The sequence below is a fragment of the Phyllobates terribilis genome, unplaced genomic scaffold (assembly GCF_046119375.1).
Source record: "Phyllobates terribilis strain yellow unplaced genomic scaffold, ASM4611937v1 Scaffold_180__1_contigs__length_3869351, whole genome shotgun sequence".
Taxonomy (NCBI): domain Eukaryota; kingdom Metazoa; phylum Chordata; class Amphibia; order Anura; family Dendrobatidae; genus Phyllobates; species Phyllobates terribilis.
The window spans coordinates 2801980-2815392 of NW_027362940.1; positions in this window are offsets into that span (position 1 = coordinate 2801980).

Genomic DNA, 13413 nt, shown 5'->3' on the forward strand with positions numbered 1-13413 from the left:
CTTGGCGCCCAGCCCGCTGTGCTGAAGATGTGTGCGTGCTGGATGCTCTGAGCAGCGAGGGAACCAGGAGGAGAGATGAGTACTGTTTATTTATTTTTTGCCGGGTGGGGGGCGGCATTATATTACAGACTCTGCCTATGGGAAGGGGGAGGTGCATTATACTACAGACTCTGCCTATGGGGGAGCATTATCTTAAAGACTCTGCCCACAGAGAGGGGGGGCATTATACTAAAGACTCTGCCTATGGGGAGGGGGGGCATTATACTACAGACTGTCTATGGGGAGGGGGGGAGCATTATACTAAAGCCTCTGTCTATGGGGGGGCATTCTACTACAGACTCTGCCTATGGGGGGCATTATACTACAGACTCTGTTTATGAGCAGGGGAGAGCAGTAGACTACAGACTCTGCCTATGGGGGGACATTGTACTACAGACTCTGCCTATAAGAGGGGGAGCATTATACTACAGACTCTGCCTATGGGGGGTGCATTTTACTACAGACTCTGCCTATAGGTGGGGCATTATACTACAGACGCTGCCTATGAGATGGGGGGGGGCATTATATCACAGACTCTGCCTATGAGGAGGGGGGGCACATTATACTACAGACTCTGCCTATGAGATGGGGGGGCATTATACTACAGATTCTGCCTATGAGGAGGGGGGGGATTATACTACAGACTCTGACTATGAGGAGGGGGGAGCATTATACTACAGACTCTGCCTATGGGTGGGCATTATACTGCAGACTCTGCCTATGGGGGGGCATTATACTACAGACTCTGCCTATGAGGAGGGGGGGAGCATTATACTACAGACTCTGCCTATGGGGGGGACATTGTACTACAGACTCTGCCTATAAGAGGGGGAGCATTATACTACAGACTCTGCCTATGGGGGGTGCATTTTACTACAGACTCTGCCTATAAGTGGGGCATTATACTACAGACGCTGCCTATGAGATGGGGGGGCATTATACCACAGACTCTGCCTATGAGGAGGGGGGGCACATTACACTACAGACTCTGCCTATGAGATGGGGGGGGGCATTATACTACAGATTCTGCCTATGAGGAGGGGGGGGCATTATACTACAGACTCTGCCTATGAGGAGAGGGGAGCATTATACTACAGACTCTGCCTATGGGGGGGGCATTATACTGCAGACTCTGCCTATGGGGGGGCATTATACCACAGACTCTGCCTATGAGGAGGGGGGGAGCATTATACTACAGACTCTGCCTATGGGGGGGAGCTTTATACTACAGACTCTGTCAATGGGGGGAGCATTTTACTACAGACTCTGCCTATAGGGGCGCATTATACTATACGAAGGACTATGGGGAGTGCATTATACTATATTGAGGACTATCTGGCGCATTATACTATATGTAGGCTATTTATACAGTGTGGGAGATAATGTGGGTTCTTTGAACAGCGTGGGGGCCATCATACAGTGTGGGAGATAATGTGGGGTCTTTGTATAGTGTGGAGGCCATCATACAGTGTTGGAGCCATCAGCTTGGGGGCTACTAAGGGGTCAGTATACTTTGTGGGGGTACTATACAGTGAGGGGGAATTATATCGTGAATAGGAGAACATCATACTGGTTAGAGCGGAGCTCTACATGGGGGGAGACTCAGGACATTATTAAATCTTAGGTGGGCACTTATTGTTATAGGGGAACTCAGGTTATCGTGACTGTCGAAGGGGCACTATTACTTTCTAGGGGGCACAATGCGGGCACTGTTTTCTAGGACACTTGCACACGGCATTACTTTATTTTAGAGGTTTGTTTTACCATCTAGAGGGCACACAGTAGGTGCAGTAATAGGGACACATTTTGCAGCAGAGGCTCAGTATTGGGGTATCAGCAGGATGAGAAGTTTGTGCAGGTTGGGGATAGATGTGGTCAGTGCCTGAAATGTAAGGAGTCAAATGTGTCTTTGTTGTGATCTCTGCATACCTGAGACTCTGAGTCCTGGCTGGAGAAGTTGTCGTGTCGGTCTGGGCCAGATGGAAAAGACGGGAAAAGTGAACAATTTAATCAGAAAGAACGTCAGCTGTAAGGTACTATATATAACTGAGCTGTGATCTCTTATATGTTCTGCAGGACTGGCATCTATCAATATATGTCACCATATGGCGGTAATATCAGTGCTGGTCTTTGTATAGAGATTATTTTTAGTAACAGCGCGGTCATCTGCTGAGGTTTTCCTACATCAACTATCTGGGTGCGCCGCTATAGTTGGAATCAGGGTTACCTGGTTAGAGGCCCACTCAGAAGTTTCGGCCCCCTGAAACAAAACCTTAGCTACGCCAAGCTTTTTGGAGATGGAAATTTCATTCTCCAGCAGGACTTGGCCCCTGTCCACACTGACAAAAGTACTAATACCTGGTTTAAAACAACAGTATCACTGTGCTTGATTGGCAGCAAACTCACCTGACCTTAACCCCATAAAGAATCTATGGGGTATTGTCAAGAGGAAAATGAGAGACACCAGACCCAACAATGCAGACGAGCTGAAGGCTTCTATCAAAGCCACCTGGGCTTCCATAACCCCTCAGCAGTGCCACAGGCTGATCCCTCCATGCCATATTGCCGCATTGATGCAGTAATTGATGTAAAAGGATCCCCGACCAAGTATTGAGGGCATTTATTGAACATACATTTCAGTAGGATAACATTTTGGATTTTGAAAACATTTTTCAAGCTGTTGTTATAAGGTATTCTAATTAATTGAAATAATGACTTTTGAGTTTTCATTGGCTGTAAGCCATAATCATCAACATTAACAGAAATAAACACGTGAAATAGATCACTCTGTGTGTAATGGCTCTATATAATATATGAGTTTCACGTTTTGTATTGAAGAACTGAAATAAATTAACTTTTATGGTGATATTCTAATTTTGTGAGATGCACCTGTAGATGGGCTTGGCTGCACCCTGAATAAAAATAGCATGTAAAAAATATATATGATATATATGAGGTATTGGTCGATATTTTGGCCAAAATATACAAGCTCGCAACCTGCTCAAGGGTCCTCATACTTACGAGTCCCTACACTAACATTAAAAGCAAAGTCACAAAAACAAGGAATTAAAGTTCCCACCAAAATTCAAGAATTAACACAGCAAATACAGCAACAATAATTACAAGGATGCAGCAAACCCATATAATGAAGAAGTCAGCAACACAGGTGCAAAATATTGATGAGACAACCACTCACAACCTACCAATTCATGGAGGGGGTGATTGCTTAGTATTAAAACTGCACACAAATAAGCCTTGTATAGGGCACTGGTCACACATAGGTAGTGCACAATGTCTGGCTTACAGCCTATTAGTGAAGCCCAAACTATTAGATTAGGCGGGCTGCCCAGCACTTTTTAAGTACACCCCATGAAGACAGACACCCTAGTTTACAAGGCCAACATTGATGGGTCTGGCTGCACCCTGAATAAAAATAATGTGCAAAAAATATATATGATATATATGAGGTATTAGTAAATATTTTGGCCAAAATACACAAGCTCGCAACCCGCGTCAAGGGTCCTCATACTTGCGAGTCCCTACACTAACATTAAAAGCAAAGACAAATTTAAATTCCCACCAAAATTCAAGAATTAACACAGGAAAAAAGGGCAACAGTGTTTACCTGCCTAGGTCTCAGTACTAATCATACCATATAATAACGATGACAGCAATACAGGTGCAAAATACTGATGCGACAACCACTCACATATTACCAATTAATGGAGGGGGGTGATTACATAGTATTAAAACTGCACACAAAATTATATGGGATTGCTACATCCTAATAGTGCATTAGTTCTGAGATCTGGGCAGGTAAATGCTATATTAATAATTGATTTTTTGGGGAAAGTTAAATTCTCTTTTGTTGGCTTTACTTTTAATCTAACTGAAATACACATAAGCTTTTTTCCTAAACATTAGGATCTGTTTAGAGCCATCAGCTCAAAAAGGCTTCCTTTGACAGACTTGGCATAAGCAGGTCAAAAGGAACCCTGATCTTTACCATTACACCCCTTTACAGGAATGGAGACTTACCACATGCTCAGGGTTGCATCTACAGAGTAGCTGCTGGCCAGAGGAGCGAGCTTGAGGCTATAACTCTAACTAAAGCTTTTTTATTACTAAATGATGGGTTCTGTCTAAGGCCATTGGCTCAAAAAGACTTCCTCGGACAGACTTGGCGCAAGCTACTCCATTCTGCAGATCCCAAGGGAACCCTGGCCTTTACCATTACACCCCTGTACAGGGATAGATACTTACCATAGGCCCAGGGTTGCATCTACAGAGTAGCTGCTGGCCGGAGGAGCGAGCTTGAGGCTATAGTGGTTGATTCAACTCTAACTAAAGCTTTTTTTCCCTAAATACTGGGATCTGTTTAAGGCTGTTGGCTCAAACAGACTTCCTCGGACAGACTTGGCGCAAGCTACTCCATTCTGCAGATCCCAAGGGAACCCTGGTTTTTACCATTACACCCCTGTACAGGGATAGATACTTACCATAGGCCCAGGGTTGCATCTACAGAGTAGCTGCTGGCCGGAGGAGTGCGCTTGAGGCTTGAGTAGTTGAGTCAATCCTAACTAAAGAAAAACCTATCTAATGACACTTTCTTGTTAGGACCTGTCTGAGGCCTATGGCTCAAAAAAGCTTCTTTGGAAAAACTTGGCAAAAGCCAGTCTATCCTACAGGTTCCAAAGGAACTCTGACCTTCACTCTTACAGCCCTGTACAGTGATAAAGACTTATTACAGGGCCTTGATTGCATCTACATAGTAGATGCTGACTGGAGGGGCAAACTTAAGGTTAGAATGGTTCAGCCAACCCTAACTATTGCTACTTTCTTAAATGTTAGGATATTTCTGAGGCCGTTGGCTCAAACAGGCTTCCTTGGACAGACTTGGCGCAAAACACACCATTTCTGATGTTTCCAAATGAACCCTGGGCTTCACCCTTGAACCTCTATACAGGGACCGTTTCATAGTTTTAAGGTTGAAAGACACAAGTCCATCAAGTTCAACCTAAAAGCTAATGTGTTGATCCAGAAGAAGGCAAAAACCCCATGAGGCAGATGCTAATTGCCCCATATTAGGGGAAAAATTCCTTCCCGACTCCACATATGGCAATCAGACTAGTTCCCTGGATCAACGTCCCATAACAAAATCTAGTACGGATCACCTGCAATTTTATATTATTCAAGAAAGGCACACACATGCCCTCCTTGAATTTTTTTTTAGAAAATTAAGTATTTCAATTTCATGTGGTAGAGAGTTTCATAACCTCATTGCTCACACAATAAAAATTTGCCAACTAACTTCCTTTAGACAAAGTGAATTAGGTTCTTTATGCTAGAGTAATTGAACTAACTCTAACTGAAATAGATTAATGCTTTTTTCCTAAATGTTGAAATTTGTTTAAATCCATCAGCTCAAAAAGGCTTTCTCGGACAGACTTGGCGCAAGCTACTCCATTCTGCAGATCCCAAGGGAACCCTGGCCTTTACCATTACACCCCTGTACAGGGATAGATACTTACCATAGGCCCAGGGCTGCATCTACAGAGTAGCTGCTGGCCGGAGGAGCGAGCTTGAGGCTATAGTGGTTGATTCAACTCTAACTAAAGCTTTTTTTTCCTAAATACTGGGATCTGTTTAAGGCTGTTGGCTCAAACAGACTTCCTCGGACAGACTTGGCGCAAGCTACTCCATTCTGCAGATCCCAAGGGAACCCTGGTTTTTACCATTACACACCTGTACAGGGATAGATACTTACCATAGGCCCAGGGTTGCATCTACACAGTAGCTGCTGGCCGGAGGAGTGCGCTTGAGGCTTGAGTAGTTGAATCAATCCTAACTAAAGAAAAACCTATCTAATGCCACTTTCTTGTTAGGACCTGTCTGAGGCCTATGGCTCAAAAAAGCTTCTTTGGAAAGACTTGGCAAAAGCCAGTCTATCCTACAGGTTCCAAAGGAACTCTGTCCTTCACTCTTACAGCCCTGTACAGTGATAAAGACTTATTACAGGGCCTTGATTGCATCTACATAGTAGATGCTGACTGGAGGGGCAAACTTAAAGTTAGAATGGTTCAGCCAACCCTAACTATTGCTACTTTTTTAAATGTTAGGATATTTCTGAGGCCATTAGCTCAAACAGGCTTCCTTGGACAGACTTGGCGCAAAACACACCATTTCTGATGTTTCCAAATGAACCCTGGACTTCACCCTTGAACCTTTATACAGGGACCGTTTCATAGTTTTAAGGTTGAAAGACACAAGTCTGTCAAGTTCAACCTAAAAGCTAATGTGTTGATCCAGAGGAAGGCAAAAACCCCATGAGGCAGATGCTAATTGCCCCATATTAGGGGAAAAATTCCTTCCCGACTCCACATATGGCAATCAGACTAGTTCCCTGGATCAACGTCCCATAACAAAATCTAGTACGGATAACCTGCAATTTTATATTATTTAAGAAAGGCACACACATGCCCTCCTTGAATTTTTTTTAGAAAATTAAGTATTTCATTTCATGTGGTAGAGAGTTTCATAACCTCATTGCTCACACAATAAAAATTTGCCAACTAACTTCCTTTAGACAAAGTGAATTAGGATCTTTATGCTAGAGTAATTGAATTAACTCTAACTGAAATAGATTAATGCTTTTTTCCTAAATGTTGAAATTTGTTTAAATCCATCAGCTCAAAAAGGCTTTCTCGGACAGACTTGGCGCAAGCTACTCCATTCTGCAGATCCCAAGGGAACCCTGGCCTTTACCATTACACCCCTGTACAGGGATAGATACTTACCATAGTCCCAGGGCTGCATCTACAGAGTAGCTGCTGGCCGGAGGAGCGAGCTTGAGGCTATAGTGGTTGATTCAACTCTAACTAAAGCTTTTTTTTCCTAAATACTGGGATCTGTTTAAGGCTGTTGGCTCAAACAGACTTCCTCGGACAGACTTGGCGCAAGCTACTCCATTCTGCAGATCCCAAGGGAACCCTGGTTTTTACCATTACACCCCTGTGCAGGGATAGATACTTACCATAGGCCCAGGGTTGCATCTACAGAGTAGCTGCTGGCCGGAGGAGTGCGCTTGAGGCTTGAGTAGTTGAATCAATCCTAACTAAAGAAAAACCTATCTAATGCCACTTTCTTGTTAGGACCTGTCTGAGGCCTATGGCTCAAAAAAGCTTCTTTGGAAAGACTTGGCAAAAGCCAGTCTATCCTACAGGTTCCAAAGGAACTCTGGCCTTCACTCTTACAGCCCTGTACAGCGATAAAGACTTATTACAGGGCCTTGATTGCATCTACATAGTAGATGCTGACTGGAGGGGCAAACTTAAGGCTAGAATGGTTCAGCCAACCCTAACTATTGCTACTTTCTTAAATGTTAAGATATTTCTGAGGCTGTTGGCTCAAACAGGCTTCCTTGGACAGACTGGGCGCAAAACACACCATTTCTGATGTTTCCAAATGAACCCTGGGCTTCACCCTTGAACCTCTATACAGGAACCGTTTCATAGTTTTAAGGTTGAAAGACACAAGTCCATCAAGTTCAACCTAAAAGCTAATGTGTTGATCCAGAGGAAGGCAAAAACCCCATGAGGCAGATGCTAATTACCCCATATTAGGGGAAAAATTCCTTCCCGACTCCACATATGGCAATCAGAGTAGTTCCCTGGATCAACGTCCCATAACAAAATCTAGTACGGATAACCTGCAATTTTATATTATTCAAGAAAGGCACACACATGCCCTCCTTGAATTTTTTTTAGAAAATTAAGTATTTCAATTTCATGTGGTAGAGAGTTTCATAACCTCATTGCTCACACAATAAAAATTTGCCAACTAACTTCCTTTAGACAAAGTAAATTAGGAGCTTTATGCTAGAGTAATTGAATTAACTCTAACTGAAATAGATTAATGCTTTTTTCCTAAATGTTGAAATTTGTTTAAATCCATCAGCTCAAAAAGGCTTTCTCGGACAGACTTGGCGCAAGCTACTCCATTCTGCAGATCCCAAGGGAACCCTGGCCTTTACCATTACACCCCTGTACAGGGATAGATACTTACCATAGGCCCAGGGTTGCATCTACAGAGTAGCTGCTGGCCGGAGGAGCGAGCTTGAGGCTATAGTGGTTGATTCAACTCTAACTAAAGCTTTTTTTTCCTAAATACTGGGATCTGTTTAAGGCTGTTGGCTCAAACAGACTTCCTTGGACAGACTTGGCGCAAGCTACTCCATTCTGCAGATCCCAAGGGAACCCTGGTTTTTACCATTACACCCCTGTACAGGGATAGATACTTACCATAGGCCCAGGGTTGCATCTACAGAGTAGCTGCTGGCCGGAGGAGTGCGCTTGAGGCTTGAGTAGTTGAGTCAATCCTAACTAAAGAAAAACCTATCTAATGACACTTTCTTGTTAGGACCTGTCTGAGGCCTATGGCTCAAAAAAGCTTCTGTGGAAAAACTTGGCAAAAGCCAGTCTATCCTACAGGTTCCAAAGGAACTCTGACCTTCACTCTTACATCCCTGTACAGTGATAAAGACTTATTACAGGGCCTTGATTGCATCTACATAGTAGATGCTGACTGGAGGGGCAAACTTAAGGTTAGAATGGTTCAGCCAACCCTAACTATTGATACTTTCTTAAATGTTAGGATATTTCTGAGGCCGTTGGCTCAAACAGGCTTCCTTGGACAGACTTGGCGCAAAACACACCATTTCTGATGTTTCCAAATGAACCCTGGGCTTCACCCCTGAACCTCTATACAGGGACCGTTTCATAGTTTTAAGGTTGAAAGACACAAGTCCATCAAGTTCAACCTAAAAGCTAATGTGTTGATCCAGAGGAAGGCAAAAACCCCATGAGGCAGATGCTAATTGCCCCATATTAGGGGAAAAATTCCTTCCCGACTCCACATATGGCAATCAGACTAGTTCCCTGGATCAACGTCCCATAACAAAATCTAGTACGGATAACCTGCAATTTTATATTATTCAAGAAAGGCACACACATGCCCTCCTTGAATTTTTTTTAGAAAATTAAGTATTTCAATTTCATGTGGTAGAGAGTTTCATAACCTCATTGCTCACACAATAAAAATTTGCCAACTAACTTCCTTTAGACAAAGTGAATTAGGATCTTTATGCTAGAGTAATTGAATTAACTCTAACTGAAATAGATTAATGCTTTTTTCCTAAATGTTGAAATTTGTTTAAATCCATCAGCTCAAAAAGGCTTTCTCGGACAGACTTGGCGCAAGCTACTCCATTCTGCAGATCCCAAGGGAACCCTGGCCTTTACCATTACACCCCTGTACAGGGATAGATACTTACCATAGGCCCAGGGCTGCATCTACAGAGTAGCTGCTGGCCGGAGGAGCGAGCTTGAGGCTATAGTGGTTGATTCAACTCTAACTAAAGCTTTTTTTTCCTAAATACTGGGATCTGTTTAAGGCTGTTGGCTCAAACAGACTTCCTCGGACAGACTTGGCGCAAGCTACTCCATTCTGCAGATCCCAAGGGAACCCTGGTTTTTACCATTACACACCTGTACAGGGATAAATACTTACCATAGGCCCAGGGTTGCATCTACAGAGTAGCTGCTGGCCGGAGGAGTGCGCTTGAGGCTTGAGTAGTTGAATCAATCCTAACTAAAGAAAAACCTATCTAATGCCACTTTCTTGTTAGGACCTGTCTGAGGCCTATGGCTCAAAAAAGCTTCTTTGGAAAGACTTGGCAAAAGCCAGTCTATCCTACAGGTTCCAAAGGAACTCTGGCCTTCACTCTTAAAGCCCTGTACAGTGATAAAGACTTATTACAGGGCCTTGATTGCATCTACATAGTAGATGCTGACTGGAGGGGCAAACTTAAGGCTAGAATGGTTCAGCCAACCCTAACTATTGTTACTTTCTTAAATGTTAAGATATTTCTGAGGCCGTTGGCTCAAACAGGCTTCCTTGGACAGACTGGGCGCAAAACACACCATTTCTGATGTTTCCAAATGAACCCTGGGCTTCACCCTTGAACCTCTATACAGGGACCGTTTCATAGTTTTAAGGTTGAAAGACACAAGTCCATCAAGTTCAACCTAAAAGCTAATGTGTTGATCCAGAGGAAGGCAAAAACCCCATGAGGCAGATGCTAATTGCCCCATATTAGGGGAAAAATTCCTTCCCGACTCCACATATGGCAATCAGACTAGTTCCCTGGATCAACGTCCCATAACAAAATCTAGTACGGATAACCTGCAATTTTATATTATTCAAGAAAGGCACACACATGCCCTCCTTGAATTTTTTTTAGAAAATTAAGTATTTCAATTTCATGTGGTAGAGAGTTTCATAACCTCATTGCTCACACAATAAAAATTTGCCAACTAACTTCCTTTAGACAAAGTGAATTAGGATCTTTATGCTAGAGTAATTGAATTAACTCTAACTGAAATAGATTAATGCTTTTTTCCTAAATGTTGAAATTTGTTTAAATCCATCAGCTCAAAAAGGCTTTCTCGGACAGACTTGGCGCAAGCTACTCCATTCTGCAGATCCCAAGGGAACCCTGGCCTTTACCATTACACCCCTGTACAGGGATAGATACTTACCATAGGCCCAGGGCTGCATCTACAGAGTAGCTGCTGGCCGGAGGAGCGAGCTTGAGGCTATAGTGGTTGATTCAACTCTAACTAAAGCTTTTTTTTCCTAAATACTGGGATCTGTTTAAGGCTGTTGGCTCAAACAGACTTCCTCGGACAGACTTGGCGCAAGCTACTCCATTCTGCAGATCCCAAGGGAACCCTGGTTTTTACCATTACACACCTGTACAGGGATAGATACTTACCATAGGCCCAGGGTTGCATCTACAGAGTAGCTGCTGGCCGGAGGAGTGCGCTTGAGGCTTGAGTAGTTGAATCAATCCTAACTAAAGGAAAACCTATCTAATGACACTTTCTTGTTAGGACCTGTCTGAGGCCTATGGCTCAAAAAAGCTTCTTTGGAAAGACTTGGCAAAAGCCAGTCTATCCTACAGGTTCCAAAGGAACTCTGGCCTTCACTCTTAAAGCCCTGTACAGTGATAAAGACTTATTACAGGGCCTTGATTGCATCTACATAGTAGATGCTGACTGGAGGGGCAAACTTAAAGTTAGAATGGTTCAGCCAACCCTAACTATTGCTACTTTCTTAAATGTTAGGATATTTCTGAGGCCATTGGCTCAAACAGGCTTCCTTGGACAGACTTGGCGCAAAACACACCATTTCTGATATTTCCAAATGAACCCTGGGCTTCACCCTTGAACCTCTATACAGGGACTGTTTCATAGTTTTAAGGTTGAAAGACACAAGTCTGTCAAGTTCAACCTAAAAGCTAATGTGTTGATCCAGAGGAAGGCAAAAACCCCATGAGGCAGATGCTAATTGCCCCATATTAGGGGAAAAATTCCTTCCCGACTCCACATATGGCAATCAGACTAGTTCCCTGGATCAACGTCCCATAACAAAATCTAGTACGGATAACCTGCAATTTTATATCATTTAAGAAAGGCACACACATGCCCTCCTTGAATTTTTTTTAGAAAATTAAGTATTTCAATTTCATGTGGTAGAGAGTTTCATAACCTCATTGCTCACACAATAAAAATTTGCCAACTAACTTCCTTTAGACAAAGTGAATTAGGATCTTTATGCTAGAGTAATTGAATTAACTCTAACTGAAATAGATTAATGCTTTTTTCCTAAATGTTGAAATTTGTTTAAATCCATCAGCTCAAAAAGGCTTTCTCGGACAGACTTGGCGCAAGCTACTCCATTCTGCAGATCCCAAGGGAACCCTGGCCTTTACCATTACACCCCTGTACAGGGATAGATACTTACCATAGGCCCAGGGCTGCATCTACAGAGTAGCTGCTGGCCGGAGGAGCGAGCTTGAGGCTATAGTGGTTGATTCAACTCTAACTAAAGCTTTTTTTTCCTAAATACTGGGATCTGTTTAAGGCTGTTGGCTCAAACAGACTTCCTTGGACAGACTTGGCGCAAGCTACTCCATTCTGCAGATCCCAAGGGAACCCTGTTTTTTACCATTACACCCCTGTACAGGGATAGATACTTACCATAGGCCCAGGGTTGCATCTACAGAGTAGCTGCTGGCCGGAGGAGTGCGCTTGAGGCTTGAGTAGTTGAATCAATCCTAACTAAAGAAAAACCTATCTAATGCCACTTTCTTGTTAGGACCTGTCTGAGGCCTATGGCTCAAAAAAGCTTCTTTGGAAAGACTTGGCAAAAGCCAGTCTATCCTACAGGTTCCAAAGGAACTCTGGCCTTCACTCTTTCAGCTCTGTACAGCGATAAAGACTTATTGCAGGGCCTTGATTGCATCTACATAGTAGATACTGACTGGAGGGGCAAACTTAAGGCTAAAATTGTTCAGCCAACCCTAACTATTGCTACTTTCTTAAATGTTAGGATATTTCTGAGGCCGTTGGCTCAAACAGGCTTCCTTGGACAGACTGGGCGCAAAACACACCATTTCTGATGTTTCCAAATGAACCCTGGGCTTCACCCTTGAACCTCAATACATGGACAGTTTCATAGTTTTAAGGTTGAAAGACACAAGTCCATCAAGTTCAACCTAAAAGCTAATGTGTTGATCCAGAGGAAGGCAAAAACCCCATGAGGCAGATGCTAATTGCCCCATATTAGAGGAAAAATTCCTTCCCGACTCCACATATGGCAATCAGACTAGTTCCCTGGATCAACGTCCCATAACAAAATCTAGTACGGATAACCTGCAATTTTATATTATTCAAGAAAGGCACACATATGCCCTCCTTGAATTTTTTTTAGAAAATTAAGTATTTCAAGTTAATGTGGTAGAGAGTTCCATAACCTCATTGCTCACACAATAAAAATTTGCCAACTAACTTCCTTTAGACAAAGTGAATTAGGATCTTTATGCTAGAGTAATTGAATTAACTCTAACTGAAATAGATTAATGCTTTTTTCCTAAATGTTGAAATTTGTTTAAATCCATCAGCTCAAAAAGGCTTTCTCGGACAGACTTGGCGCAAGCTACTCCATTCTGCAGATCCCAAGGGAACCCTGGCCTTTACCATTACACGTCTGTACATGGATAGATACTTACCATAGGCCCAGGGCTGCATCTACAGAGTAGCTGCTGGCCGGAGGAGCGAGCTTGAGGCTATAGTGGTTGATTCAACTCTAACTGAAGCTTTTTTTTTCCCTAAATACTGGGATCTGTTTAAGGCTGTTGGCTCAAACAGACTTCCTCGGACAGACTTGGCGCAAGCTACTCCATTCTGCAGATCCCAAGGGAACCCAGGTTTTTACCATTACACCCCTGTACAGGGATAGATACTTACCATA